Source organism: Sorex araneus, chromosome 2, assembly GCF_027595985.1.
Source record: "Sorex araneus isolate mSorAra2 chromosome 2, mSorAra2.pri, whole genome shotgun sequence".
NCBI lineage: Eukaryota > Metazoa > Chordata > Mammalia > Eulipotyphla > Soricidae > Sorex > Sorex araneus.
The window spans coordinates 146,929,315-146,956,583 of NC_073303.1; the positions used below are offsets into that span (position 1 = coordinate 146,929,315).

Here is a 27,269-nt window from a genome sequence, read left to right on the forward strand (position 1 = left end):
CTAATAGTCCGACTTTGGACAGCTCCCCAGCTGAGTATCACGAGCCAAGTTCAGACCCTTCAGGTTCTTTATAAGCACAACTGGATTCCAGTCAAACCTTCCCAGTGCTTTCCCTCACAACACTAGAATCTGGACAAGCTGCATTTTAATGCTAGAAGGATATATCTTCTTTCCTCTGGAGCCATCTTCTCCTCTCCCTTCATCTCTTCAAAGCATTTTATTGTTTGTTTGTTTGTTTGTTTGTTTGCTTGGGGGGGTCACACACAGCAGGTTACTTGGATCTAACTGGGGTCGGCTGCATGCAAGGCAAGGGCCTTAGCCCCTGTACTATCTCTCTGCCCTATCCCAAACACAAAGAGCTCTTAACTATCTCTTAACACTGCATTTGCTACTGCAACATTCTCATCTGGTCTCCAGAACGACTGGCACAAGTATGATAAAATTTCAACACTCAGGTGTAGACTGAGCTGTGTGACCTTCCTCTATCTCTTCCTCTTGAATTGGCACTATAAATTCCCAGAAGGTAAGGCTGTGTCCATTGATTTTGGCAACCCTAGCACCTAAAACACATAGCAGATATCTGAGGATCATACAGTCTTTGCTGAATTGAAGAGTTTTTTCAGATTAAAAAAATTGGGGTGAAAGGAACGTTAATATAATCCAGGGACATACCAATGCACAGATACATAAGGGTATCAGTGGTGGAACCAAAGGGAAACTTTTTAAGGAGAAAGAAGATATTTTTATTTTAATTTTTTTATTATTTTTTAAAATTTTATTAAATTACCGTGAGATAGTTACAAGCTTTCATATTTGGGTTACAATCACATAATGATCAAACACCCATCCCTTCACCAGTGCACATTCCCCACCACCAATATCCCCAATATACGCCCCCCTTTCCTACCCTCCCCCTGCCTCCATGGCAGACAATATTCCTCATACTCTCTCTCTACTTTCGGGCATTATGGCTTGCAACACAGATACTGAGAGGTCCAGTATGTTTGGTCCAGTATCTACTTTCAGCACACATCTCCCATCCCAACTGGTTCCTTCAGCCATCATTTTCATAGTGATCCAAAAGGATATATTTTTAAGGAGATACTTTTTTTTGCCCCGCCCCCACCACCCGCGATGCCCCGCCCCCTTAAGGAGATACTTTTAAAGAAGACTATACTCTGGTCTTCATTTCTCGAAAACCAAGTGGCCCCTAGGTCAGTATGAGCAGCCCAGGCGGTCAGGGGCAGGCTGTCTGACAGAAGTCAGTGTCCCTGCAGATGTTCCTGAGCATTTTCTTTTCATTCAAAAACAAACTGCTTTGTTTTCCTTTTTTACCTCACTTCCCAGAGCAAACACTCAAGTGCACATAAGGCTGTGGGCTTCCTGCAACCACTACACTGCAGGAATCTAATCAACGCTGGTAACATTATTCACTGAGGAGGAGACAGAGAAAAAGAAGGGAGTGGCCCAGTGACTAAAAGCACCTGTCCTGTAAGTGTGAGCCCTGTCCTGTAAGTGTGAGCTTGCAAGCTCGATCCCTGCTATTATCCATGAGAGCAGACCATGATTCCCGCAACTCTACAGTCTTGGGACCCCTGGCATCACGAAAATGTGTGTTGTCTCCAACACAACAGAGCTAGTCATGTAAGAGTGGTGGGAGTGTGAGAGCACCGCACCTGGAGTGCCCCTGGCGGGCATAAGAGCATCACAACCAGATGTGCATATGATATCACATGAGTGCATGAGTGTGTGTGTGTGTGTGTGTGTGTGTGTATGAGAGAGAGAGAGAGAGAGAGAGAGAGAGAGAGAGAGAGAGAGAGAGAGAGAGAGAGAGAGACCCTGGTCATTGCAGACGTGGCTAGGTGTTGAACGAGAAAGAGAAGAAGGATTCTTCCTGAGAGACTACACAACGGGGAGGTGGGGTGAGAGCATATATACAAGGATGGCAATGAAACCCGCTGAGTCGATGAGTTTCCACTCAGTGCCACACCCAGTGCTGGAGACTCCCTTATCTTCATGGCCGCTTATCTTCACAGCCCAGTGAGTGCCATTGTCCCCATATTAAAATGGGGAGAAAAGATATCAAAAGTCTTCTGGATGCTTTGCCAACTAAGGATTCTAGACCTCATGGCAATTTTTTTTTTAATCATGAATGTTGCGACTCCACTAAGTGAAAACACTGGACCTGAACAGGATCAGGTGATACAACCCCGCAGGCTTGCAGGCTGGACATAGATATGCCACTTCACCATTGCTGGTTTGGGATAAATGGCTTTTCATATGAACCTCAGTTTACCCTCCATGAAAGTGAAAGAGAGAATATCTGTACTGCTAGGATAAATAAAGTCACTGCAACTATGTGTGAATGCAATGAACTGGGGGTAACAGGAACCATGGATCTTTTCTACCAAAAGTGGGTTCAGAGAGATAGTAGAGTAGATACTTGCCTTGCACGTGGCCAACCCAAGTTTGATCCCTTGTAGCCCATATGGTCTTGAGTGTGACCCCAAAACAACAACGAACATAAAGTCACTCACTGCAGATCACTGGCATTGCCACCTAATGGGCTCTGAGACAAAGACCCTTAAACTAAGGATGTGTTGTGTTTTTAAAAACCCCAAACACATATACCAACTCTTTGCTTGTAGGGTTTTTTTTTTAATAGGCTGTATGCAATTAAGCGATGGTCTAACTTGGCTGTCATACACACATGCATCAGAAGTGCAAATATTCTTTGTTGGAAAACAAAACACAGTAACCCCCCCATTCTAGATACAGGTCTTACAGAAACTCACAGAGCCCTTCCATGGGCACGAGATCCACGAGGCGTTTGATAAAACTCCCAGGTTTGCAGTAAACCAGCTTCTACCTCTCAATCCCCACCCAAACTATTAACATTTATATCACTGGAGCTAATAACCTCGCCTACCACCCCCACCCCATTTATGCCCTCTCTGCACTCTTGATGATGATAATGACGGTAATGATCATAATTTCTCTGCAGTGTCTCTACTTGTTTGGGGAGAAAGGGGGAAAGATCACCATCAGGCAGTAGGCTATTTGGGACAAGAAATTATGCTGAAGAGCTTGTAGAAAGAAAAATATACCCCCAGTCTCCTCCAAACCCCCACCCTCAATCTCCAACCTCATCAGTGAACACACAACCAAAACAAAACCACCTGCTCTTTTGCAACTACCTGTTTCAAACTACAACCTCTGGCCAGGGCCAGATCTACACAAGGAACATAAACAGTGAAGTAAGTTGGCAAGGGGAGCTTGCAAGGGACAAAAGATCCAACGTAAAAAAGAATTATTAGGGCCTATCAGACAGGGCAACAAGAAGTATAACACACCAGTAGTAGGACCTGAACTTAAGACATCTTAACTTGTTGAAGTCCTATCTCTCAGAGCTCAGGGGAAACACTCCTACTTGACAAGAGTATATAGATAATCCTAATTATCAGAAGCAGGTTCAGGGGAAGGCTGGGTTGCTGATTCCACTGAATGAAATGGAGAACAGGCTGTATTATCCCAGGAAATGCATTTGGGAGCAAGCAAGGCTGCCCGCTGTGTGCAAAGTGCACAGAACCACAGAAAAGCACTTGGGATAAATCACTCTGGAAAGCAGCAGGATTAGGTCCATGGAGTGAGACAAACAAGACTTTCTTAGTGTTTGTCTCACTTAGTGCTGAGTGTTTGCGAAGAGTCGGGATGGGAGATACAGGTTCCTGGGCAGGTTTGGGGAAAATTTGGTCAGCTCCACAAGCCCACACTGATAACCTCTAGGAGCCAGGCACCTCATTAAGGGTGTGTGGGGGTGGGTGGGCAGAGGGGGATATGGAGAAAAACAGCACAATCCCCATACTTGAATAACTTAGACCACAGGTGACACTCAGCAGCAGCAGCATCTTGCCACTATACCAATAATAAAATGCCACATGACCTCCGGAGATCAGAGTCAATAAAAAAACTAAAATTTACAGAGAACATTTGAGGTACTATAACCCCTGGCAAAGACCTCAGAAAATGATGACAAAAGTGACTCTGTGTGTGTGTGTGTGTGTGTGTGTGCGCGCGCGCAGGTGCCCTGCTCAACACAGGTCGGTCCTCCAACAAAGCACTTTTGCTGGTACCGAGAGATATTCCAGTGGGTAAGGTGCTTGCCTTGCACGTGCAGGTTTCATCCTTAGCACCACACAGGGTCCCCGAGGATAGCCAGGGATAATTCCTGAGTGCAGAGCCACAAGATAGCCCTGAGCACTGTCTGGGGTTCCAGTACCTCCCTCCGTGCCAACAAACAAACAAAAACAAATAAACAAACCCTCCCCCACCAGAATTTCTTTTTTCTGTCATCCATGTTCCTTCCAAGCATATTCGTTCAAGTCCTAGAAGGTTCATTGAAGGACATCACTTAATATAGGAAGAGAGCTTAAAGCTAACAGGACCCTCTATGACCCCTTAAGTCTCCATTTGGCCAATGTCAGTCCTCACTGTCCGGACTTATTTGTTGCCCAATCTCACTCCTGGTTCTCAGTGGATGTGTGCTGAAGGCCTGTCTCAAGACCTTTACCAAGCCTACCTGGTTAGTCCACGAAATATGGATTGGGTGAACTACAGCTGCAAAGCGGTTTGACGAGGGGTGGGGGTGGGGGGATTGCTGGAGAGTCTGCTTCTCTCTGTTCCTTCCTTTCCTCAGGATTTAACTGAGATGCCCACTGTGGTTCTCATTCAGCGGGGAAGATAGACTAGACAGGACTTAGGCCCTTCGTAGCATCTAGATATGAGGCTAACGGGAGATAGCTTGCAAAAATGTGTCAAGCAAGGGGAGTGCGAAGAGAAGCTGGTACCCAAGGAACTTGCTCCCATTCTAAAGCAAGTCCCCAACACCTGCTCTAGGCTAGCTAGTGGTAAGGCGCCCAACTCTTGTCACCTGGAGTTCTGGACTTCCCCCATGGAAGCTCCATCACCCTAATTATATAGGTCCACTGACCACAAGACCACATGGTATGGCAATCTTAATCACAAGGACATCTACTAGCCTTTTAATCCACTACTAGGTACTCAGCAAATACGAGCTGAGTGGAACCAATAAGAACCCAGGACACAAGGTCATGGCAGAGTGTAGAGAGAACTGTAGTCAGATAGCTAAGGACTGAGCTTTATCTCAGAAAAAAAAAAAAAAGAGCTGGGCATTCAAGAAGACTGGGGGTTGCAAAGACTTTGAATTTCTCTGTTAGGTAACATAATTACCATCAACTGCAATTAAGCTGTCACTTGCAGTCATTTTCTAGGCCTCTTCCTCATGGTGATTAAGCAACCAATGGCACGAGGCCCACATCCACAGCTCTGCACACCACTCAAAACCAGACCGAGGTTCCGTGACCCGGACTGAACAGGATCTCACCGCCGCTTCTGGGCCACTTGAGTTCTGGGGATGATTCAGGCAAAGGTGAGGCAAAGGCAGCCCCAACCCAACATGCACACTCACCATGCCCCTAACAGGCTCGTGCATGCTGGCACAAAATCTGAAACATTCAGATGAAAAGCTGAGCCTTGGGGTAAAATGGCTGAACTGCCAGAGTCAGGGCAAAGAGAGGAGGTGTGAAGTTACCTCTCTCTGCTGGCATCTGGGCCACTGAGGCGGGACAAAGGCGGGCATGACTTGGCTGCGAACAAGAAGACCTCTTCCTGCATGCTAAAGAGGACAACGGGTTGGACAACAAGATCTATCTCACACTTCAGAAATCATGTGGGATACCAACTGGCGCACAGCAGGTCTTCAAGGAATGGCCGGAACTTAATTCAATTGGAATGAAGTCCGCTAGGGTTAGTTTTAGGAATGTGTTCGTGAATCTGATCTTTGCTGTAGGTTAGCCCTCGTATTTTAAGGAAAGAAGTTTAAGAACTAGAAGCATCTCAAGGATCAGACATACCTTCCGGCGTCTTCAGGGCATTTTGTGTGTGACCATGCAGCCAATGACCCCAGCTCTGGCTGCTACAAAAGCTTGAGCATCAAAGACCATTTCCTTTCTCATTTGGTCTCATATCAACCCACCTTCATCACTACCGCTCTGGCCTCCAAGTATATAGATTCAAGCCCCCACCCCACCCTTCTCCCTGCTCCCCACACCATTCTTTTCTCAGCTACACAGCTCTTTCAAAATAAGTGCCAATCTGGGAAACTGAAGCATGCTTCCATCCGTCTGCCAGTTTCTGCCTCCTGCAAGACACCCCAGACCCCCAACTTTTGCCAGCTCTCTTCAACTAGAGAAGCCCAGTGACCTCAGGGCAAGGCAGGCTCTTACAAAGATACCCAGGGCATCCAGCCAGCTGGGCCAGCAATACTGCTTCTAACAGGAGAAAGTGCAGAGAAAGAGAGAGGTGATGAGGGGCAGAAAGAGGCAGAAGAGTGGGATAATTCTAACCTCCTGTCCCGAGCTTTCCTGGGCTCTCCATGCAGAAGAGCCCCCACTGATCACCAAGTATAATCCAATCTGGGTGTAGAGGGCACTTGAAAATCCTGGAGGGCAAAGAACAACGTTTTGCTGATGCTTGTGGGCCCAGCCATCTATCACAATAAGATGTCAGAGTAAGTAAGAACGCAGCAAATTTTTGTTGATAAAATGAACACATGAGCTTACAGCTTTCTGCCTTCCCAACTAGGTCACAGATGGTGGTAGTGGAGGGGGGAAATTGTGGAAGGAAGGCCGTTTGGTGAGACATGCCAAAAGTGGCACATGAGCTCTAAAATAAGTCTAGAAACCTGATGGATATGAAAATATGCTAACAAAAATAATTTAGGGAAATGCTATGTAAAGAAAAGTGAACTAGGTTTCTTTGATGCAGGCCTTTCCAGAGCCTTTAGTATGCTATTATGCCTTGTGAATCACTGAGAAGGGGGCAGAATATGCACTGAAGTCTGACCTCACTTAACCACAGACCTAAATTTCCCTGACCACGGACCCGGACTTATTTGCCCACACCACTCTTTTTGCTCAGAGTACCATTAGTGAGAAGAATTTCATCAAATACACTTTGGGAAATATTGGCCTAAGCGGTTCCTGGGGAAAGGTCCCAAAGCAAACTGCAAAATACCATGATCCCTTTTTTGTTACTTACAAACTACATATAAATATGGAGTGTACAGTTACTCAGACTATCATAAGGAAAGGTGGAAAGACACCTAAATGTCCACAGTGATTATCTTTGAAGATAAAGGGACCTGCGGTTTTTCACTTCAAACATGCAGAAATATCCAAAGTGAGTGTATAATGATCATTTTACAAGAAAAATGAAAGAAAACAAAGGGCTATCTTGATATATGCTGTCCTCACTTATATTTCTCTCCCCATCTGTCTGGGGATTTCATTTCCAACAATCCCTGAATGAAAAAGATTGCTTTTTTATGCAATTATCTCATCTAAGGGAATTTTTTTGTACCTGTGTCTAATAAACAACTGCTCTGGTATATAAAGATACCTCCCCAATTCCAAGATTCTGTTGTTTTCACACAATATGGCCAAGTATTTGGGGTGGAGGGAATGCAAACATGTTTAATATTCTGTTAGTAAACTTTACAAATCTGAAATTACTTTTCTTGGTGAACTGTAAAAAATACACCATCAAATACTTTGTTGAAACCAGCACGATGAGTACACTGACTCTGAGGGATTTTCCCAATTCATGACAAATTACTGGTTTCCTCACTAAACTGACGTGTAAGTATTGTTAAAAGTCATTGAATTTAGTGTAGTATACTAGTTCTGATTCCACTATGAATTAAAAAAATTTAGCATAAAACCAAGAAAATCCTTTGACCATTGTGTCGAGTAACTGTGAGAAAATGACCTAAAGTACATGCATCATCTTGTCCTGCCTCTAAACAATCATATAAGGTGGCTAGTACTGACGCCCCATTTTACAATTGAGCAGTTGAGGCTCAAAGAAACCAAGCAACATGAGGGCCAGAGAGATTGTACAGTGGTTAGGGTGTTTGCCTTGCACGCAGCCGTCCCTTGCATCCCATATGATCCCCTGAGCCCATAAGGAGTGGTCCCTGAGTCCAGAGCCAGAATAACCCCTGAGCACCACCGGATGTGACCCAAAAAACAAAAGAGATTAAGCAATTTACTCAAGTAAAAGATTTAAAACCAGAGTTTCTGTTTCTCCTTTCTATTGATAATGGATCTACTTGGTAGCTTCACGCAGATATATAATACACTTTTTTCCAAAATTGGAACTGAATAAGGCAACAAAAATCCAAGTTACTCTTAACTGGAGCTGTGCCCTAGCTACCATGTTCAGGTAGGGACTTGTGTGGCAGACCCCAGGACGGACTCTGCAGTCCACCCGGAAGAGAGTTCCTATCTCACTGAGAGTTAGTCCTGAGGCCTCTCTGCCTAACTCGGATCCACAAGTTCTCAGCAGTGTTTGGACTCTAGGATTTGAATTACATGCAACAGCAGGTACTTATAGTATGTTTTCTCCTCCCTCGCCTCCTCCCCCTCCCCCTTCCCACCTCCTCCCCACTCAGTGCACATATAGACAACACAAGTGCTCTGCCACTGAGCTACATCCTTAACCCAAGTCTCCCTTTTTCTTTTTTTCACTTGAGCCCAGTGATTTACAATACTGTTCCAGGTGCCACTTTTCTGAATCTTGCGTCTCTTGTCTTCCTTTTATTTTCACACAAGTCTGAGGTTGGAGGTTCCCAATGTTTGGTTGCACAGAACAATTTTGTGATGACTAAAACATAACAATGTTGGGGGTGACACCTCAGGCGACAATGTTAGAGCTTCTAGCAGTGGGGCCAAAACACTACTGATTCAATACTTTCCAACCTGTAAATTTTCCCTCTAATCTCTCATGCGTAGTCAAGGTTGAGAGCCACGGGGTTCTGGTGTCTCTGCCATAGATTTGGGGTCATTTTGATCAAGAATCTGGCAGAAAAGCTCTGGCTGAATTGGGTATTACAGTGGAGTTGAGAATTTTGCATAAAGGTATTTCCTACTTTATTATTTTCAAGAAATTGTTTTGAAAGTTTGAAAAGAAATACTCTGATTTCTCTTTAGTCCATAGAAGCTGGGGGAAAAAATAAAGATTTTTTCACTCCACATTTTGAATATCTTTATTCGTACTAAAGACAAAGCAATTACTCCAAAAGCTTCTCTCAGATTTTCCAGGTATTTGTTGGGTGTCCAGACACACAGTTCCCGGACACAGAGTTCTCGACAGAACCACAGGAGCTCCACGCTGCTCCTGACTGCGGCCAGGATCACGGACACAGGAGGTGGAGGGTGCCAGGGAGCCAGTGTCTCTGCATCCGTGCACTTGAGCATGTGCACGTCAGACCCTGAAAAGCTATCAGGGATTCCCTGGGAAAAACCAGAACCCTGTCTAGAGGTCCTGTTCCTAGGACATCTAGGAACTGCGAAAGTGCTGGCCACCAGGCGCCACTGAAAGCAGAGCAGGGCAGAAGCTGCTCCCTGGTTCCCCCTGGCACTGGATTTCTGATGTGCTAACAGCTCAGTCTGCAGCTTCCCGCCTTCCCAAAGGCGCCTGTCCCCACTGGTCCCTACTGGGAAGGGGATGGCACCCCACCCCCACCATAGAGCTGGTGGGTGCCCCCCCCCAACAATACACACACACACACACACACACACACACACACACACACACACACACACTCCCACTCCAGGCATGAAACTGCTGCCCGGCACATACCCAGACTGGTTTCATCTCCTTCCAAATCCATCTTGTGTCTTAACTTCTGCCAAGAACAAAAATTAAAACACACACACACACACACACACACACACACACACACACACACACACATGCTCGCTCTCTGTCTCTCTGTCTCACACACACACTCTGTCTCTCTGTCTCTCTCTCACATACACACTCTCTCTGTCTCTCTGTCTCTCTGTCTCACACACATGCTCTCAGTCTCTCTCACACACACACTCTCTCTCTGTCTCTCTCTGTCTCTGTCTCTCTCTCTCTCTCACACACACACACACACATGCTCTCTGTCTCTCTCAAACACACACTCTGTCTCTCTCTGCCTGTCTCTCTGTCTCTGTCTCTGACACACACGAGCTCTCTCTCTGACTCTCTTTTTCACACATTCTCTCTGTCTCTCTCTGTCTCTGTCTCACACACACATGCTCTCTCTCTGTCTCTCTCTCACACACACTCTCACTCTGTCTCTCTCTCTGTTTCTATCTCTCTCTCACACACACACATGCTCTCTGTGTCTTTCTCACACACACACACACACTCTCTCTCTCTCTCTCTCTCTCTCTCTCTCTCTCTCTCTCTGTCTCTCTCTGTCTCTGTCTCTGTCTCTCACATACACACACACATCATGCATGTATGAGAGGGGAAGAGAGTATAAGCTGATAAAGAGGGTGACGGGATTGGGGGCATTAGAAGCAGCAAGTTCCAAGGCTGCCAGGGGCCCCTGAGGCTCCCTCTGCCTGAGGCCCTGGCTGGCCACACTCAGGACCTAGTGGATGGGAAGTGTTTGTGGCCTTTCTCCCCATGTCCCACCAAGTCCCACCGCAGGCTTCAATCCTAATTCCCGCATGCTGCCCCCGCCCCTCTAGAGTTCTGCTTCTTCAACTGAGGGTGAGCCCCATTCTGCGGCTACACGACTGAGTGGGGAGGAGGGGCTACCAAAAAAAGTGTGTATTTCCAATTTCTTCTCAGTAAGCACTGGATTTGTATGCCTATTTTAGACACTGTGAGTTGCCTAAGACCTTTCTGGAATCAACAGGATTGGCACAGAAGAGGGGTAGGAAGCCACCCTGTGGAGGGCAGCGGGTGGCCCGGCTGCCTCCGGAAAGTCTCTGCACCCCACGCTCCCTGCCAGCTCCGAAATGAAGGAAGCTGAAGTTGGAAACAACATGTGGGCCTGGGCGGTGCAGGCCGTGTGCAGGGGGCTCCGGCCACCCGGCACAGCAGGTCTCGGGGTTGTCTGAATGGCCGCACCAGGGCCTGAACCTGGGGGCAGTGTGAGAGCCGCGCGATGCAGCTCTCTGCTTTTTTCTGTCCCCACCCAGCTCCTCTCTCGAGTGTATTCTAAGAGGCTCCCACATAGGCCATGGCACACTCAGGGCTGCCCCTTCATCTGACACCCATCAGCTGCCCCCCTGTCCTGCCCGAAATGGTGAGTGCTGGGCAAACACAACTCAAATCTGTCCACCCAGAGCCCAGCCCGACTCAGGCTAGGCGCTCGCTGGGCCGCCATTCAGTGCTAGTGATCCAAAGGTAAAGCTGAACTTTACCAAAGGGAAGAACTCAACAAAGGGAAGAACTCAACAACCGAGCTAAAGGAGACCTCGGGACAGCTCAGGGCAGGGTGAAACAAGAGGGCACCCACCGACCCCCCCGGGGCTGCAAGCTGATGTTCTTTCCTTTCCATGCCATAGTGGAAAGACTGGGTTATACACTTTATTTATTTATTTATTTTTGCTTTTTGGGTCACACCCGGCAGTGCACAGGGGTCACTCCTGGCTCTGCACTCAGGAATTACCCCTGGCGCTGCTCAGGGGACCATATGGGATGCTGGGAATCGAACCCAGGTTGGTCGTGTGCAAGGCAAATGCCCTACCCGCTGTGCTATCACTCCAGCCCCGGGTTATACACTTTAGAAAGGGCAGACTTGTGACCTCGTTCTTGCTCCATCTGGCACAAGGAACGGACTAACCAAACAAACAAAACTTTAAAAACCCTCTTTGTCTTGATAACTGTTGAATCTGGTTGATGGGTACATGGGTGTCCCATACTATTCTTTCTGGTTTTGCTTTTTTTTTTTTGCTTTTTTTTTTTTTGCTTTTTGGGTCACATCCAGCGATGCACAGGGGTTACTCCTGGCTTTGCACTGAGGAATTACTCCTGGAGGTGCTCAGGGTACTATATGGGATTCTGGGAATCGAACCCAGGTAGGCTCCATGCAAGGCATGCAAGCCCTACCCGCTGTGCTATTGCTCCAGCCCCTGGTTTTGCTTTTTATTAATACTAAGGTTTGTTGTTTTAATAGGATAACTAGCATAAGATCCTCCCAAACCTTCCCAATGCTGCATCGACTTCCAAGAAAAACCACCCAGTGCACCCACCCACAGACCCCATATCCTCTTAGTTAATTATGTGAGGCGGGCTTCAAGGGTGCTCAGATTTTGGTGGGAGAAGGAAGGTGGCCCCTCTTTGACCAACTACTACTCCTTGATGTTCCTTCAAAGAGACAGATCTTCCCAGACATCCCGAGAAACATCTCTCTCTGGCTTTCCAGGCGTAGCGACCCAGATCCAGGCAGGAAGGACCATATCCTGAGCTCTGAAGAACCTCCTCCACGATACGCCCCCTGCTCTAGCTGGCTTTTCCCTGCCTGCAGAAACCAATCAAGTACAGACGCCTCAAGATCTGTAAGTTGGTACTTGGTTGGTTCCTCATTGCCCTAAGAAAGACCATCAAGAACACTAGTTAGGAATTCTGAGCCTATCAGTCTTCTTTGGGTCTTCACAGCTACAAAATTCTCAAGCATACCTACTGCAATTGACAAAACTCTTCTCTGAGAGTGTGAGCCGTTGATGCAAAGAGAATGGAGGGAAAGGAACCCTCCCGTGGGCATGAATAAGCCACTGGAATGCTGGGACGTGAAACCTTACCACCAACAGTATTGGAAGACTATAACTAACACTATAGCACTGTAGCCCCTTTGTTCATCGATTTGCTCAAGTGGGCACCAGTAATGTCTTCATTGTGAAACTTGTTGTTACTGTTTTTGGCATATAGAATACTCCACGGGTAGCTTGCCAGGCACTGCCGTGCGGGTGGGATACTCTCGGTAGCTTGCCAGGCTCTCTGAGAGGGAACTAACACTGTGACCAAAATTAATTTATTTTTAAAAAAGAATTATGAATTGGCAATTTATCTCATGGCATCGCAGTCATGATGCCGATGATATGACAAGGGTCACTGAGTCCCAGCTTTGAGCAGGTGACCTTCTCATGAGACAACTTGGACAGCACTGTTCAACGTGACGAGGCCTCTTGCCTGCATTGGAGAAATACCAAAAAACTTGGTTTTCAGTGTCTCGAAGGCAGCAGGCTTAGTGCTCAAAGTTCTGCTGACTGTGAAAACTCTTTGATGGTGAGGGGCCCATCTTTGTGTGCATGTGGAACATGCCAGCAGAAGGATGAGTTCTCAGGCCAGGCTTACTGCCGGCTTCCTGGGTAAGCAGAAACAGCTTTGGAGGAAACCTCGCGCATCTGCAGAAAAGCAGGCTGCAGTGGGCATCCTCGCGGCAGAGGGTGAGCTGCAGTGGGTGGCATTCTTCACACCAGGGAGACAAGTCAGAAAGAATCCCCCAGCCCCAGGCAGGGAAACGCACACGCCTCTTCTTGGCTGAGACAGGGTGGTGGGGGGAGGGGGAAACAACAGGAAAATAAGTTCTTACTGTCTTTCCCCCGGTACAGACCCAGGGCATTAGCCTGGCATCTTGGTTCATTTCCTGTGCCGGGAAAATTAGTTCTGCCTGCCTACGAGTTCATCTCAACTGGGCACACTGCACACTTTATTTCCTGACTTGGAAAGAAGGACGGCTCGGTTATAAAGGAGGATCCCTGGTCTCCTGCCACAGGGGCTGGCTTCCTCCAGAGTGTGGCGCGGGCTGCAAGTGGGCAGGACTGGATCCCTGGCCCAGTTCTACAGATTCTTCTTCGTTTGTTTCTTGGGTCAGACCCAGCTGTGCTCGGAGATACACTGGCTCTGTGTTCAGGAGTGACCCCTGGTGGGGCTTGGAGGACCGTAGGAGGTGCTCAGGACCCAAGCAGGGTCAGCAGCCCTCATGACAAGCGCCTGAACACATGTACTATCTCTCCGGCTCCTTGATGGATTGTTCTAGAAGACTGGGACGATAGCAGAGACTTACACCAACACACAGTGATGCTTCCCACATGCAACAAGACACGAATTTGTGTCCTCTAACAGAACCCAGCTGTGGGAGGGTGTGGCCTGGCCCACCCCACACAGATGCCATTCCTTATGCTGAAGGTGGATTTCCTGGGATGACAAGACCTGATATGTATGTATGTATGTATGTATGTATGTATGTATGTATCTATCTATCTATCTGTCTACATACCTCTTAGAGAGCCTGGCAAGCTACCAAGAGTATCCTGCCTGCACAGGCAGAGCCTGGCAAGCTACCCATGGTGTATTCAATATGCCAAAAACAGTAACGATAGGTCTCATTCCCCTGACCCTGAAAGAGCCTCCAATTGTTGGGAAAGATGAGTAAGGAAAGGCTGCTAAAATCTCAGGGCTGGGAGAAATAGAGATGTTACTGGTGCCCGCTCGAGTAAATCAACAAACAACGGGATGACAGTGATAAAGTGACAAGACCTGTAGAGGGTCAGCTTTTCTAAGATATCCCCCCCTCCCCGGAGAAGTGCTTAGCAAGATCCTCGGTGATCATGGTTCCTAGCGTTCCACTCCCGGCAGTAGTCGGTGTGGAATTCCTCCTCAGGGATCTTCCTGCACCTCCCTGGAAACAGACTGTGTGCAAGGTGAGACGGGCACAAAGGCTGGACTGGAGAAGTGAAAACAAGAAGCCTCACGTGCATGATTCAGCTGATTCACCACCCTGGCCGCCTTGGGCAAATGGGCCAGGGCACAGCTTCTGGATGCGCCAGCAGTCAGTACAATCACTGTCACAGACACGGGAGGAAAGCGAGCCCACGTCACCCTCCTGATCTCATAATTAACTAAAGGAAGAACCGGACCAGAGAGATGACACAAGAGGGAAGGCACTTGCCCCTTATGGCGCTGCAATGGCTACAGTCCCTGGTACCAGTATACGACTAGGGGTCACTCCTGAGCCCCTCAGCACCATCGGGTGTGTGCCTGAAACTCTCACGCCAACAAAAAAGGGAAGAATCGCCTGCCTACCGATAGTGCTTTTCTGAAGAAATCCAGGAATGCTGAATAGCCCATTGCATTGGTACGACAGTCTTGGTGACGAACTGGGAGGGGTACTCCCGGTCTCCACTGACATGACAGGTGCCTCCACGGCAGGCCTTTAGGGGAGTCGGCTGCAGAGGGGAGAGCGGGTGACATGCCAAAGTAAAGCAAAGGAGGAGGCGAGGGCAAAGAGCTGGGCTATCAGGTTGGAATTTTTGCAGTCCCAAAGCCGACATTCCAAGGGGATCAACAGGTCTTCTTCAGCGCTGCACGGGGACCCGCGTGCCTGGCCTGCTTCAGAGAGGGAAGGAACCAGCCAAGCTGGTCTGTGTTTATTCCAAACAGCAGGCACCAGGGCAGACATTCAGGCTCTACCCACCCCAGAGACTGGAACTCTCTCTGCATAGCACGTCTCCTGTCCTCGGCCTCTGAGACGGTGCCGCCTGGTCCAAGCAGAGTCTGCCAGTGCCCGTTCACAGGTAACTTCCTCTGCCCTTCCTGCAGACCCACCCTCCCCTCCCACTGAGGCTGGGGCTCCCTCCCCGGGGTCCCATTAGGAAAACCATCATCTTCCTGCTCCCTGGCTGGCTCCCTGTTCTGAGAGCTGCTGAGTGCACCTTCTGGGTCTCCTGCTACCCAGTTGTCAGGGATTCCCAGCGTGAGATGCAAAGGAGGGCAGGGAAGGAGTTCTCAGTCTCTCCGTACCTCACTGGGGGTTCTGTCATAAGGACCACAAAGGGTCCCCAGCGCAAACTCCCCTGGCCGGAAGCTGCAGGGTCGCTGAGAGCGGGGACATCAGAGACCCAGCGGATGCGGTCGTGAAGGAGGGCCGGCTGCCCAGGGGAAGCTCACTTCCCACTGCTCCTCCGCAGCTCCAAAGCAAGTAAAACAAACTCCCGAGTCGAAAGGCAAACAGCCCCCGTGCGCTCTGCCTGTCTCCACGGAGGAGCGGGAAGGGAAGGTCCACACAGCTGATGCTTCCAGATGTGAAACTTAAACATAGGCAGCTCCTGACAGTTTACCAGCCGGGGCGAAACTCCAGTAGCACAGTGACCAGGGGATAAAGGCAGGCCCAGGGGAGCTGGGCCCAGGACAGGTGGCCTGGCGTGGCTGCCTCAGTCTGGGGGATACTTGGTCTGGGAACTCCTCCTTGACCAGGTGTTCGCAGCCCATGTGACTAGATGTATTTGGGGCAGCGGGGGACGGGGGGGGGGGGGAGCCAGGGACAAGAGCGGAAGGCCAGGTTTAAAACCAGAGGCAATTTCTAAGGGAAGCTGATCAGGAAAGGTTATACACAGCCTGCATTTAACTCAAAGAGATTCTGAAAACGGCAAAACCACAGAGACAGCAGAAAGAGACACGGGTGCCAGGGACTGGGGGAGGGAAGGGGGAAGGAGGATGAATAGAATCGATGGGACACGGGGAATTTGGCGGCAATAAGTCTGTAATTCTGTATGCGACTGGAATGCTGGCCTCTGCCCACAGTGCAGCTGTCAGACCCCCAGGCTCCATAATGCAAAATGCAAGTCTTAATGTACAGGGACTCTTCGGTTTATACGAATATGTCAATACTGGCCCCTCAGCTATAACTAATATATGGAACTAACATGCATGTTGATAAAAGGGCAAACTGATCGGGGGGGTTCAAGGGAAGAAAGTGAAATTAAAATGGTAATTTAAATTTTACTGATTTCCACCCTCCCTCCATAAATCTGAAATTGCTTTTTAAAAAAAAATAGCTTGGGGGCCACACCCAGCAGTGCTCAGGAATCACACCTGGCAGTGTTCCGGGGACCATATGTGGACCAGAATTTGAACCTGTGTCGAAGTAGCAGCCACATGCTAAGCAAATGCCTTAACCTTTGTTTTGTACTATTTCTCTGCCCCCCCCAAGCTTGGGTATTTGGGGGGATTGGGCTACATCTGGCAGTGCTGAGAGCTTACTTCTAGTTCTGTGCTCAGGGATTACTCCTAGTGATGCTCAGAGACCACATGGGGTGCTGGAGCTCAAACCCGGGTCTGCTTCCTGCGTGGCAACTGCCCGGCCTGCTCTACATGCTCCAGCCCAGTACGCTGAGTGAGGAAGCTGCAGCAGGATGCTGAGGGCTTGCTCACGTTAATGACTGTTGGCAGCAGGCCCTGGGATGTCTCCTAGGATCTGCATCTTCATTTTGGTTCTTCCGGTGCTTCCCGAGCTAGAGGCAAGTCAGAAATGACGGAGGCGACAAGAAGCCAATCAAGTGACAAGCTATTCCTTGTATTTCTCTGGACTGTCAGATCTCCGACAGCAGAGTGCTTGCCTCACATGGGACCCGACCCCACCACACCCTCGGGTCTGTAGAAAACTCTTCTCACATCTATGCCAAGTTCCCATGCCCTTGGCTTGTGGTGCCAATCCCACCGGCACAGACCTCAGCTTCCACTGCCATGCAGTGCTGGCACCTCTGCAAACTGCCATGTGACCAGTGTAAAGAGGGGGTGTGGGGCCCGGCACCACACAAGCACAAAGCAGGTAAGCAAACAAACTCTCCAGAGTGATGGGGATGAGAAAGGATGGCGGGCTCAGCTGTGCAGGTAAAGAACCGGCACACACACAGACATTTTCCAAGGTGACACCGTGATGTGAGCTCAAAGACAGCAAGGAGCTGGGCAACTTCTGCTTCCAGACTTCCTGAAAGAGTCACAGCCCTTGGGGCTGGAGTGATAGCATAGCGGGTAGGATGTTTGCCTTGCATGCAGCTGACCCGGGTTCGATTCCCAGCATCCCATATGGTCCCCTGAGCACTGCCAGGAGTAATTCCTAAGTGCAGAGCCAGGAGCAACCCATGAGCATCACCGGGTGTGACCCAAAGAGCCAAAAAAAAAAAAAAAAAGGCACAGCCCTGCCCTACCTCCCCCACACACTCAGACAGAATTTCCCTTTCTACATCTGTGTGGGAATTGCAATTTTGTCTGACAATCTTGTTCCACCTTTTGAGATTCAAGAGTCCAACAGATAAGAAAAAAAAAATCACCAAGACTGTTGATTACCCAGAGAGTGAAGAGAAGAACGTTACACATAAAGGAACCCACAGATACCTCAGCAGTCAGAACTTCAAAGGAAAACCCAGGAAGGGGGAGGGAACTGGGTGGGAATTAGATTTAGGTGGCTGAGCCGCAGGGACTGGGAAGAAGCTGAGGGTGGGACGGGGAAGTGGTGTTGGGAAACAAGGGTTAATCAGGAGAAAGGCAGACCGGGCAGGTAACAGGAAGCTGATATCTAAGCAAACGGGCACTGATGTGCAAAACCACTAAAGCCAGGCTCCCAGGATGGCTCTATCTCTGCTCTTCCTCCCAGAGGAAACATTGCTCAAGATAAACCCATTATAGAGATGTTTGTCCAGATATACTGAGGCCTCGGATGTGCAAAATTTTAGCCTGGATAGAATAAGATAGGCCATGGACCAAAGAACGCTGTTCTTCTGATGATTAATTCCTGGGTCTAAGAAATAAATACTGCATGTGGAGGGGAGTGAGGGCTCAGAATCCAAGAGGCTGTTAGCCTTTGGGCCTCACCCTTTTCTTCATACCGGTCTGGTTTCCTTAATCCTTCGTAGGGTCCCTGCTTCGACCTTGTTCACCTAGGACCAGTCCCACACAGAGGCCCACGGGATGAGCATTTAAGAGAGGGAGCAGAGCAAGAGGAAGAGGGAAACCCAGGAGCAAGGCGATGGCCCAGCCAGTGAGAGGAGCACAGGGAAGCGTGGGGTGCCTGAGCGGGAGCAGGCAGGGAGGAAGAGGCAGAAGGCAAGAGTGAGGCAGGGCCCCGCAGATGGGGAGCTGTAGACAGCTCGGGAGCTCTTCAGGAGAGTCACCTCACTCCTCCATGAAGAACAGACTACTCAGCTGGAGGCGAGGGATGGTCAGTGAGGCAGGGAGAGCACTCAGGAAGCTATTGCTATGGACCAGGTTTTCCCCTGCAAATTTTTTTTTTAATATTCTTCACTCGTTCTAAATTTTACATTTGTAGGATTTACCCGTTTCATGCAAGTTTTAAAATGCACTGGCACAGAATTGCTCATAGCATTAATTTTTAATTTGTAAACTTCTAACAAGGTTTTGGAAAAACTTTTGCTTTGCCAAATGACCACTGATTTACAAGTCTGTTGCATTTTAACAGTTTAGCTCTGTCCATCTATACTTGAGCCGTTGTCACCACCTCCACAACTAAAGAAAGAGAGAGAGAAAGAGATAGAAAGATGTCTCTCATATGTGAAAGTTTTAAAAATGGCACGAGAACAATAAATCAACAAATGGATCAAAGTTATCAGAACTGAAGATTCTGCGTATAGAACTGAGCTTACAAGGGATGGGGTGGAGGAGTGCTGGGACACTGGTGACAGGAAGTGGGCTCTCTGGTGATGGGTGTGGGGTTGGAATGAGGTCTGCATGAAAAGTTGGCTGAGTGTAACATGATACATTATAATGTACATAACACTATAACATAACAAATCCAGGTACCTCAATAACAATGGTTAAAAATAAATAATAAAATTGCAAGCAATATTCATTTTAAAAATGAATGGCATGACGTTCAAAATTCTTCAACTGTTTCAAAGGTAAAGCCAATGGCACTGGACAGATTAGAGCGAGTCAAAAAAAAATTATCAAATTCATGTCATTGGCTTAATGGGACGAATGCAGGATGCTGGATCAGCAAGAAGCAGTGAAACCTGGAAGGACCCTCCCCAGAGACCAGGCCTGCAGGCTGGTCCCTAACCAGGCACCTACAGGTGGCCATGCCACGCCGTGGGCACCTCCCTCTCCACATCGCTTCATTCCTTCATCTCTGCAGAGTGTCGTGTCAGCAGGGGCTCCACCAGCATGGCCATGCACCTACACGTCCTTGGAGCTGCTCAAGCCCTCCGTAACCCGGAACCCTCCTTTCACTTTGCTCGTTCTTCTTTCCTTTCCGAATGGACGCCATCCTCTACCCAGTGCTCACAAGGCATTTCATGTGCTTGGCATGCAGCGTCCTACTTCCTCGTTTTGCCATGACCTTAAGAATCAGGGGACATGACTTATAGGTAGCTTCCAAGGGTCATACACTGAGGAGTACCAATGCCAGGATTTACAAGCAGGTCTTGGTGATCCCTAAGCTTGCTCTGTATCTGGCGGCCTCACAGTCTCAAACCCGAGGGCAGCCCCAGAACTACTGTTTCCTCCCGTGACCGTCATACCGCACTTTCCCTCCCCCATCCTTTTTAAGTAATTAATTAATTTTTTTGGTAAGAGTTACTCCAGACATCTGTCCCTCAGATGGAAACTCCCAGAAACTCCGAGACTCCTGGTCCTTCCCGTCTCAGGAACACTGTGAACCAGGGTTCTTCCCAACCTCCCTCCACGGCCTTTCCCCACCAGAGAGGGAAAGGCAGTCTCTGGAGGGTAAACCAAAAGGGTTCCGGGCAATAATACAAAGTTGCCTCCAGTCCAGTCCAAGCCTTTAGAAAACAGGATGCCATCACAGAAGCAGAGGCCAGTCGCCATGCCCAGACTCTGACCTGTGGCCAGTCCCCTAGAGTGCGTGGCTCCTAATACACACTGATGCCAGGGGCTTCCGAGGCGGGCAGGTACATTCTGAGTGAAAAGTGTTCCCGAGTACAAGGCTCTCACCTGCAGCTCATTGTCTCTGAGGAGGTGGCTAGCAGGGTCCGAAAGATAAAGGCACAAACGTTTCTGTGACTTCTTCTTGGCTACTCAACATCTGGTCATGTGAGCGGAACTCAAATTGTGTGCCCCCAGCCCCTCCCCAAGCCCTGGCCTCCTCAGTCAGGTTCTCCGAGTCTGTTCATGAGAAAGAAGGAACCGAGAACGAGGCAAATTTCCACCATACTCCTGAGCTGGGGTGGCTGCGTCCCGTTGGGCTCTTCTGCAGGTACCTGCCCGTGGAATTCTCTCTGCTGGCTGTGCTGGGAGCATTTGACTGGAGATGTCATCATCTGTCAAAGCTGCTACTTCCTGCCCCAGGGTACTTTTCTGTGCAAGCTGCCACTTCTCCCGCTCAAGGGAGTAGCTGCCAGGCAAAACCCTTCTTCCCCCTTAACCCGAGGAGAGCCCAGAGCACTCTGCTTGAGCAGACTTGTGGAGACCCCAGGAGTAAGGGATTCACCGGCAGCCAGAATAGATGCGGACAGGCAATTTAGATAATGTCCCAAGGAGGGGAGAAAAAGTCAGGCGACATGTACTGACAGGGGGACCAAGCTTGGGACAGCCTGACAGCAAAATCTGACATGAGGGAAACCCCTGAGCTGGGTTCCTTGTGGCAGAAGCTGCAGCTGGCTGTCCTAACCTTCTGGGTCCAGTCCCAACCCACGCCTCCTGGACAGTGCTCCTTGGGATTCCCACCTGCCCCTGACACATTGTTAGCAGCAAACAAACACCAACTGTCTCAAGAGTGCAGAAGCTTAAGAGGGAGACCTGGAATCACTGTCCCTCCCACCAAGGCTGGGTCTTGGACTCCGCAGACCAGCCATGCAATCCTTTGCTCCGCCACTCACCAGTTGCAATCCGCATGGGTCGCTATCCTCACCAAAGTCTCCGAATGGCGGGGTGATGTCCCTCTTCATGAGACCGCCTGCTCGGGGCTAGCACTGGGTCTGGCACACAGGGGCTGGCCAAAGGGCAACTGTCGCTGCACCTCCTCAAAAGGATGGGCAGGCAGGCTGTGTGACCTCAGTGGCTCTGAGAATGCAGAGCTTGAACTGTGCTCCAGGCCCTCAGCGGCGTCCCTGAGAGACAGGCTGAGAGGTTGCAGCAAGGTCTTGCTTCTGGGGCTGGAGAGATAGCACAGCGGGTAGGGTGTTTGCCTTGCACGTGGCCGACCTGGGTTCGATTCCCAGCATCCCATATGGTCCGCCCCCCCAGCACCGCCGGGAGTAATTCCTGCATACATGAGCCAGGAGTAACCCCTGAGCATTGCCAAGTGTGACCCAAAAAGAAAAAAAAAGGGGGGGTCTTGCTTCTGGGCAAGATAAATGAGAATATGCACCCCTCCCTCCCAGAACATGGGGTCCTTACTGTCCTGCAGCTCTTACACACTCACCCTCCCAGAATCAAGGCTCATCCCCTAAACCCCAAGCTCTGTTTGCAAAACTAAGGGAGAGGTGAGTAAGATAGTAGGGGGGTAGGGTGCTTGCCTTGGATGCAGCCAACCCAGATTTGATCCCTGACATCCCCAGATGGTGCCCCAAGCACTAGAACCGAAGCCTGGTGTGCCTCCCCAAACAAAAACAAACAACAAAACAAAACAATTTCCCAAGGAGGGGAACAAACATGCACTTCCATCACAAAACTGCCTTGAGGACTTGCTCCATTCGTTCCACCCGTACTTGAGAACTCTGTGGTGCTCCAGTGACACGGCGACTGGCTGCCAGACCCTGCCGCTCCTCTCCAGGCAGAAGAGCTGTGCTCCTCTGTCCATCGTTCCTCCCGGCTCCATTGTCACAGACCACCCAGCGGAGCTGGCTGGCAAACTGCCAGGGCCCAGGCAGGCGAGAGCTCAGCCTCGGTCCCCAGGCCCCGGCCTGGCGACCCAAGGCTGCAGCATGAAAGGCCCCTGGCCACGGGCTCTCACCTCTCGGCCTTCCCAAGGGGCAGACCACCAAAGGTGCCAGGGAAGGCTCGCAGGCCCGCTTGCTGGAAGCACCGGTAGAGTCTCAGCCTTGGCGGGAGCATAGCCGATTTTTGCATAACTTGTTCACTACAAAACGCCCATTCATAATGGCAGAGGCGAACAGGCATGAGTTTCCATCACTTTATATGGTCTCTCTTACAAAATCTGGGCACGGTGCTGGCTGACTGCACTATGAAACACCCGCACCCCCCACTCATACCAGCCCCAAGTGGTCACAGGTCCATAAAAGGAAGAGGTATCATCACCCCACTACGGGATCACAGTCATTAGACAGGAGGCAGAAAGTGGGGGAGATACTGTGTGACATGATTAAGAGCAGCCTCTGCTTTCACAGAAAACTAATAAAGCCAGAACGCCCCCCCCCCACCGTATTTTCCGCCCCAATTAACAGTGACCCATACCTAATAAAGCTGCAGGGATTGTAATGTTGGCAAGATTCGGTCTAGTAAAGCACTTGGCAGGGCCAAACCTGGAAAACTATTGGCAGAGCCAGGGAGGGTGGGGGAGGCCTTCTAACCAGAGTCCATTTCCAGCCCAGCAGAGGGGTAGGGGGCCGGGGGCAGGGGAGTAGGCGGCCATCCAGGCCCACCCAGCCTCCTTCTCTCACCTCGAGATCCCATCCTAAGGAACCTCTTGGCAAGAAAGGCGGGTCAGGCTACTGGCGAGTCCAGATATCTTTCCTTGTCCCTGAAACCTATGTCCCCACACTGGCGAATTCAGGGAATGATCTCTAAGTCAAGCAGACTGATTGTAGGGAATAGGACAAAGGGCATACAGAACTGAGAGGCAAGAAAAACTAAATCCAGGCAGATATTTCTAGAGTTCGTAGCTAAAATCTGATAAGGGCCAGAAAGAAAAACTACAATATGCCATTTCTCTCATTTGGCTTTGGGCCATAGCCATAGTGCTCAGAGGCTGCTCCTGGCACAGTGTTTGGGGGCTATTTCCCTGGGGAGCTCAGCGGACTATGCCTTGCCAAGGCTTAAACCTGGGATTCCCTCATGCGAAGTATGTGTTCCAGCCCTTTAAGTCATCTCCCAGAACCCACACTTAATTTTTCCTGCTCAAAGCTACTCTGACTTTAGACACTACAACTCAAGTTTCTGAACTTCTGTATTCAGTGTTGAGATTTCAGTTTTTTATTTTATTTTATTTTTTATTTTGGGGGTCACACCCGGTAATGCACAGGGGTTTCTCCTGGCTTTGCACTCAGGAATCACTCCTAGCAGGCTCAGGGGACCATATGGGATGCTGGGAATCGAACCTGGGTCGGCTGTGTGCAAGGCAAATGCCCTACCCACTATGCTATCGCTCCAGCCTGAGATTTCAGTTTTTAACTTGACTCAAAAGAGAGGGGGGTGGGGGGAAAAAGATGACTCTTCAGACTGGAGAAACAGTTCAGGAGTTAAGGTACATGCCTTGCATGCAGCTGACTCCTGTTCAATCCCTGGCACCACATGACCCTTTGAGCATCACCTGGTGTGGCCCTGGAGCTTCCAAGTATTGCTGGGTGTGGCTATGCAGCCTACAGCTATCATCAGGGCTGAGGGGCACCCCATCCCTACACTAGCCAAAAAGTCCTGGGCGGGATCCCTAGAGCAGTGTTTGTCAGAGTCACTCCCTCCCCCTCGCAAATAAATTTGAAATTCTCAAGAATAAGCTTGTCATCATCTTGAAGAAGAGTTTTTTTTTTTAAGAAACTTTGGTACATCTACACAACGGAATACTATGCAGCTGTTAGAAAAGATGAAGTCATGAAATTTGCATATAAGTGGATCAACATAGAAAGGATCATGTTGAGTGAAATGAGTCAGAAAGAGACAGACATAGGGGCTGAAGCAATAGCACTACGGGTAGGGCGTTTGCCTTGCACACGGCCGACCCAGGTTCGATTCCCAGCATCCCATAGGGTCCCCTGAGCAACACCAGGAGTGATTCCTGAGTGCAGAGCCATGAGTAATCGCTGTGAATCACCAGGTGTGACCCAAAAAGCAAAAAAAAAAAAAAAAAGGGACAGATATAGAAAGATCGCACTCGTATGTGGAATATAAAGCAGCAGAATGGGACACTATCTCCCAAGAGTAGTAGAGTTAAGAACCAGGAGGTCTGCCCCACAGCTTGGAAACTGGCCTCACATGCTAGGAGAAAAGGCAGCTGAGATAGAGAAGGGAACACCTAGTAGAGAATGTTGGGAGGACCCACTCGGGTTGAAAGCTGCATACCGAAAGTAGACTATAGACCGAACATAATGGCCACTCAATACCTCTATTGCAAACTGCAACATCCAACAGGAGAGAGAACAAAAGGGAATGCCCTGCCACAGAGGCAGGGTGGGGTGGTGGGGGTTGGGGTGGAGATGGTGGGAGGGATACTGGGAATATTGGTGGAGGAGAATGGGCACTGGTGGAGGGATGTAAACCAAATACAAACATGAAAGTTCATAAGTTTGTAACTGTACCTCACGATGACTCCCTAATAAATTTTTTTTTTTAAAAGTCCGTTTTTCAGAGGAAGACAATAAAACAACATATACCGGGAAAGCCCTTCGGGGCTGCCTGGAAGACTTGGCCTGAGAAAGACTCGCCTTAATCAACCCTGTCCAAGGACTTCGATGTGGGAATCTGCATTGCAGGGCCTGCAGCAAATATGACAGGGCTTCGTGGACACAGGGTCCAGGAAACTTGTTCTGAGACAAAGAAAGAGAAGTGGCTCGTCTTTTGAACAGCAAAATACCCGCTGCGCTATTGCTACTACTTTGTTGCAAAGTAGTAGAATTCTATAAGATGAAATTCTATATTTTTCATGAATCTACCTTATAAATGAAAAAAAAAAAACAGAGAACAGGTAGTGCTTCTAATAGCACAGGCGTCTGAAGCGTCTCTCTCCCATTGCCTTCTCTAATGGAATTCTGGATGCCATGGGCTCTCGCATTGATTCCAGGCACAGAGCAAAGACTCAATAAAAGCTTGCTGAAAGGATGAAGACTTCCATCCACGCACACGTCATCACCCTCATCTTTTCCATGCTGTCCAAACTCATTTCAGGGGAGAATAAACATTCCTGTGCCATACCTTCAGCTGCCTCGCTCCTTTGGGGATATATATTTTTTTAATTCCAACCCTACTTACCCTGGCCCTCAGATGCACTTTCCTATTATTAACCAGGAGAACTAGTCGAGACGCTCCTCCACATTTTCTCTGGCAACTGAATTAAACTGACTTTGTATTGCTGGCTCTGATCTTCCTCCTATGATTTTCTCTGACTGCCCAATAATCCTGTCCCAAACATCAAAGGCCTTCTTTGAAGATAAGGCCAAATTCACCATTAGGAGAAGAGAAATGATCTCCTCACTTTATTTCAGAAGATGGGATGACACAGAATCCCTCTGGGTTTTGTGGGATAAACACTGCCCGGTACAGCAGATCACAAGGCATTCGCTGTAATACCACTGACAGAGAAATAAACACAGGGCTTTCCTCACCCAGCCAGAGCCGGGCGCCTCAGCCATCTCAGACTTCAAATCCCAGCATGTCCAATAGGGTTCACCCCAGAAAAAGCGGGGTGGGGGAGTGGTATGCATGTGGCCAATTCTAGAAAATGAAGTCACTCCAAGTTCTGACTAAAAGAGTATGTGAGTGGAACTAGAGTCGTTTCGTTTAGTCCAGAGTCCAAAGCTAGACGCTTTCAGGAGTAATGGATGAGATGCACCCCCCAACACCCCCCGAACCGACCTCCCCGAATAACTGAAATGTGATCAGCTCATTTGTGGCTCAAGGGGCCAGGGGTGCCAGGGTAGAGAGGTGGCCTCACCTGCTGCTTCTAGTCCTCTGCTGCAGCCCTCAGCTGGTGTGAAGGTTGACAGGGCTTCATGGGCACAGGGTCCAGGAAGCTTATTCTGAGACTAGGAAAGAGAGAGAGGTGTCTCATGTTTTGAACAGCAAAATAAACAGTTGTTGCAAAGTAGTGGACTTTTTTTTTTTTTTTTTTTTTTTCTTTTTGGGTCACACCCAGCGATGCTCAGGGGTTACTCCTGGCTCTGCACTCAGGAATTACTCCTGGCGGTGCTTGGGGGACCATATGGGATGCCGGGGATCGAACCCGGGTCGGCCGCGTGCAAGGCAAACGCCCTACCCGCTGTGCTATCGCTCCGGCCCCCAAGTAGTGGACTTTTATATGGCAAAATTCTATATTCCTTATGAATCTAGTTTATAAATAAGAAAACAGAGAACAGGTAATTCTTCTAATATCACAGACCTCTTAAGTCTCTACCTTCTGACTCGCTGCTAGAAATGAAATGGACAAATCGACTGAAGACAATGAGTGCATTGAAAATAGCTTGTCAGTCTTATGAAACCATTATCTTTGGATCCAAGAGTCCACACTCATCAATATTCGCCAAATATCTTCCAAGAGCACATTAAAGCAAGCCTCCTCTGACGATGCAAAGTGGGCTTACAAGGAAGAGATCTGGGATATTCAGGCAGCAAACCAGGAATAAACCCAGCAGAACATCAGAGGTCAGCTATTAAGGGGGTCAGATTGGAGCAGAAGGCTCCTACCTGGGGTTATATGATCGTGAGGGAGGACTGAGTCACACCTAAGAGGGCTGAGAAATCTGGGTTGTAAACGT

At 49.0% G+C, this 27,269-nt stretch overlaps 1 protein-coding gene across 5 annotated transcripts in view; it reads right to left on the bottom strand.

The window, feature by feature from the left end:
• BOC (BOC cell adhesion associated, oncogene regulated) overlaps positions 1-27,269 on the bottom strand; it is a 122,345-nt gene that overhangs the window by 60,711 nt on the left and 34,365 nt on the right. For 2 of the 5 annotated variants that reach the window (XM_055126549.1, XM_055126545.1), the window contains exon 2: positions 26,450-26,540. The exons of 2 other annotated variants lie outside the window; for them this stretch is intronic. The gene's annotated coding sequence lies outside the window, so the exon portion shown is untranslated. Of the gene's footprint in view, positions 1-16,911; positions 16,930-26,449; positions 26,541-27,269 lie in introns of those variants that run through there. One more of the 5 variants, XM_055126546.1, reaches the window with a different exon arrangement.